This window comes from Fragaria vesca, linkage group LG3, assembly GCF_000184155.1.
Source record: "Fragaria vesca subsp. vesca linkage group LG3, FraVesHawaii_1.0, whole genome shotgun sequence".
In the NCBI taxonomy this organism is placed as follows: domain Eukaryota; kingdom Viridiplantae; phylum Streptophyta; class Magnoliopsida; order Rosales; family Rosaceae; genus Fragaria; species Fragaria vesca.
Genome location: NC_020493.1, coordinates 11184510 through 11188805, shown reverse-complemented (window position 1 = coordinate 11188805; position 4296 = coordinate 11184510). Strand labels below are relative to the sequence as shown.

The 4296-nt window shown below is 39.7% G+C and overlaps 1 pseudogene; it reads right to left on the bottom strand.

The window, feature by feature from the left end:
- Positions 1 to 279: 279 nt before the first annotated feature.
- On the bottom strand, positions 280 to 3039 carry LOC101298209 (annotated as a pseudogene).
- Between the last annotated feature and the right edge of the window lie 1257 nt (positions 3040 to 4296).

Genomic DNA, 4296 nt, shown 5'->3' with positions numbered 1-4296 from the left:
CCAATTGTGAATTGATCTAGTTTGTTATCTAACGATCACCAATTTGGGTGAAAATTTGTAAAAGTGATCTACTCATATAGACCTAAAAACTGAACGGACGAGATGTCAAAATGTGATAAAATAATAAGCTTTTTAAACCATAAACCGAAAAGTCTTCAACTAATCCTCATTATAGAGGTCCTCATTAGGACTTCCCCTTTCATGTATAGTATGTTGAAAGGTTAGATATACCGTATACGCATAAGAAACCATTTACGTACCTTTCCAGAGAAAGAAATACTAGGACAAGTTTTCGTAGACCCACTTGGATGAAATATGTCTGATCTCTCGGATGTGTTGTACATTTTTGCGATCCGCACCTCCTTTCCGAATGGGGTTTATAATTTCTGTTGGAACAATTCTCAGGGTCAAGGTTTGTAGATTTGAAAGGTTTTCAAGTCCCAACGGCACTGCCTTCAATTCCATGCAGCTGACAATCCATATGTCCCGGAGATTTGGCATGGCCCCTTTTTCTATAGTTATCTTTTTCAAGGAGCCAAAATTCTTCAACTGCAATGACACCAGCTTTACAAAACCTCTGCGGAAACATAACTCTTCCCCAACATATGCATTATTAAGATTAAGCTTCGTCAGATTGGGAAGTGCTTCAATGTGAGGTAGTACATCGTCTTCAAGCATAGACCAATGCAGCTGCAGAAGTGTGAGGCTATGCAGGGAAGAAAACCATGGTACTACCTTTTGCAGTCTGCCAGTCAAATAAAGCTTTTGAAGGTGCGGAAGAGGTGGACATTGTGTCTTGACAGGAAGAAATTCCTCTTCATTACTTGCCATTAACTCTAGAGCTTGAAGCAGAGTCAACTTGTTAATTGAGACCCAAAGGTCACTCTCATCCGTTTCTTTCAAATTCGATATGCCGAGGGTCGTAAGTTGAGTCAGGTTGCCAGTAAGTCTGATAGTGTCCCCTTCTGATTCAATAGTAATTAAACATTGCAAATTTAGCAACTGGCAAATATTTGATGGCGCTTTTGTCCCACTCGAAAACTTGAACACCAGACTGTTTCCAGCGGAGCGATGCATTATTAGATGACGCAGGTTGAGCAACTTTGTAATTCCTTGTGGAAGTGACTCTATCCTGGTATCCCTGATGTTCAGAAATTGAAGGTTGCGGAGACGCCCTATGGACTCTGGAAGTTGTGTGATTAGAGAGCAGCCCCTCAGATTTAAATATCTCAGGTTGAGCAAGTAAACAACTGCATCCGGGAGTTTATCAATTTGGACATCCTCCAAGTCTAGAGTCCTCAGCAATTTGAATCGAGAAAGTAGTGCATTTGAGAAAGACAATGATGACATATCATCAGTAGCAAAGATAAGAAGAGAACGAATCTTTGACATACCCGGACCTGATTTAATTTCTCCTACATTACTTGTTGTGTGAATTGACAAGCGACGGGTTGTGATCTCTTTCATGACTTGTCTTCCGTCATATACAAGTCCAAACTTTTCCTTTTCGGATATCGAGAGAGCAAGCTCTCGCATAAGATCATGCATCTTAACTTGTTTCGGCCTTCCTGATCCATTTCTCCTAACAACTTGTAACATGCTACGGAAGCAGAGATCCAAAAGATAGCCGCCTGCAACTTCTTCTGGCGTGACCCCGTTCGCGTGTTCAACAAATCCTTCAGCTATCCACAGTTTAATCAACCTTTTTCTTTGAATCAAATAATCTTCTGGTAAGAGGGAACAATAAAGGAAACAGTGCTTCAACTGGGATGGCAAATCATTGTAACTAAGCAACAACAAGGTTTTGACAGGGCCGAGCAATGAGTTGTTATTTAGATGCCAATTTAAACTCTTCAAGACTCTGTGCCATTCATCTGGTGACTTCTTTGAAGACATAACACCGCCTAAAGCCACGACAGCAAGAGGAAGGCCTTCACACTTTTCCACCAGTTCCCAAGCTACTGACTCAAGCTCGGATGGACAAGCTTTGTTATCAATATTAGATGAGAACGCTCTCTTGCTGAATAACTCCCAAGCCTCGTACTCTTTCAGGGGTTGAATATGGTGAACATGGCTTTTAACTCAGAAAGAAGATGCTATGTCTTCTTTTCGGGTTGTCAGTAGGATTCGACTTCCAACTCCTTTATCATGAAGTGCTACCCTTACTTCTTTCCAGACTTCTATATTCCACACATCATCTAGAACAATCAAGTACCGTTTGGACCCCAAGTAGTTAACAAGTATATCTCGTAAATCTGTGCGGTTCATGGCATTCAAGTCTGGAGGAATATCATCCTTCGTTGATTTGTGGAGTTCCTTGATTAGACTTCGGAACAAGTCTGCAGTAACATAAGTTTCAGAAACGGTAATCCAAGCATAACAATTGAAATGCCTCTGTACCCTTTCATTGTTGAAGGTCTTGGCAGCTAGAGTTGTCTTCCCAGAACCCCCCATACCAGCCACAGATATAACAGTTTGTTGTGGCTCTTCATCCATGAGCCATCCCATTAGTTCTTGCTTCTTGCCTTCAATCCCAACCAGTTCCTCTTCCATAATGGAAAACGAATACTCCGCTTGGTTCTGCCCCGGTCTCTGACTATCTTCAGATGTAGTCGCTCCTCCTCCTGTAAGGCCAACACCGTACCTTTGGTTCATCTCTTGAATGGCTCTTATCATTTCAGTTATTTTCTTCAACTTCTTTGCAATATTACGCCTGAACCAAAGATTACTTGGAGCGCGAATGGTTTTGTGTAGCCCCCTTGAAAGTCGACCCCCAGTTTGCTTCTCATACATGTAATACAAGAATTCATCGATGATATCTTCAACATCATGAGCCAAGTCTCTGATTCTTGCAACCAACAATTGCTCTCCTTGAGTTTTTGGTTTGTTGGCCTCCGCATCCTTCAGGAAAGCCTTCATGCTTAGAAACTCCTCCTTAATCTTATCAACTTCATCACGAACACCGGCTATGGTTGTTCCTTCGTTCTCAAGAATCGTCACAAGTTTTCCAATTAAGAGGTCCGTTACAGACAAGGCCATATTAGCCTTAAATCAGTATACTCGATCTCTCTGTAAAGAAGAGAGAAGGTTCAAGTATATATTTCCAAAACTAAACTGATCGAGTACGTAATAAATATTCGAAAAAGACTAAACTGTTATTGAAATAATGCAATAATGATAGATGTAGAACGACGTACCTAGTGTTGATGGATCGATCTGAAAGCTCACAGAAGAACTGCAATGATGATCTAGGGAAAATCCATTAAGTCATGACTCATGAAGATCTGGTCAAGAACTCAAGAACAAATTAAGACTGGTCACTAGCTAACTCGTTATATGTCATGTTGAAATGAAAGTGCTATTGCTGATCGTCGATCTCATACCTTTTGCTGAGATATAAATGTAGATCTGATTTGCTACCATTGATCAGTCTCCTTCTCCCGTCCCAGCATCAAGTAGAGGAGATCTTGGTAAGCTGTTTCCAATTTTCTACCCATGCCAGACGCGGAGAAGCTGCTTCTCAATGCGAATGCATCCCTAAATTACACTGTTAATTAATTAGCTATCTCAATTTTATGAATGCTCACACGTGGTCATCCAAGTCATCAACTGTGAAAAGCCAAATATATATCCTATCTACAGTAAGATTTCTCTATAAAATTAAAATGTAAGACTCTTAATGTGCATATTTTTTATACCGCATTTCCACATCTATCATGTTCATTATCTAGCACCTAATGTGCATATATACATATATATAAACACACTCATCTCGGTAAATTTTCAGCCAAATTGATAAACGTATTGTGATTTAGAATTACAAAAACGTACGGTTCATGACGAACAAATTCGATTCGTTCATTGATTTAATACACTTTCGATACCTTAACGATAACCAAATTAGCTGAAAATTTGTAAGGATGATCAAGTCATGTAAAACTAGATATTGGCTGGCTATGATCTAAAAATATGATCGGAAAATGGGTTAAATTAAAGAAATTTGTACCTTATCTAAGGTAAGGAGGTCCTTATTTGAAAAGACACACACACACACACACACATATATATATAAGGTTTTTCTTAGCTACAAACGTCCGCACCAATGGTTTTTGTGCGGATTTTCATTTTTACACCACTTTTTGATCGAATTTCCTCATCTCCACCGTCTAGTATCGAGATAATATTGTGTAGATCATCTCTGCAAAATTTCAGCCAATTTAGTAATCGTTAAGGCCCTCAAAATTGCGTCTTTCTGTTATAAACATGAACGGTTCATGTTTGACAGAATTCAGTCCG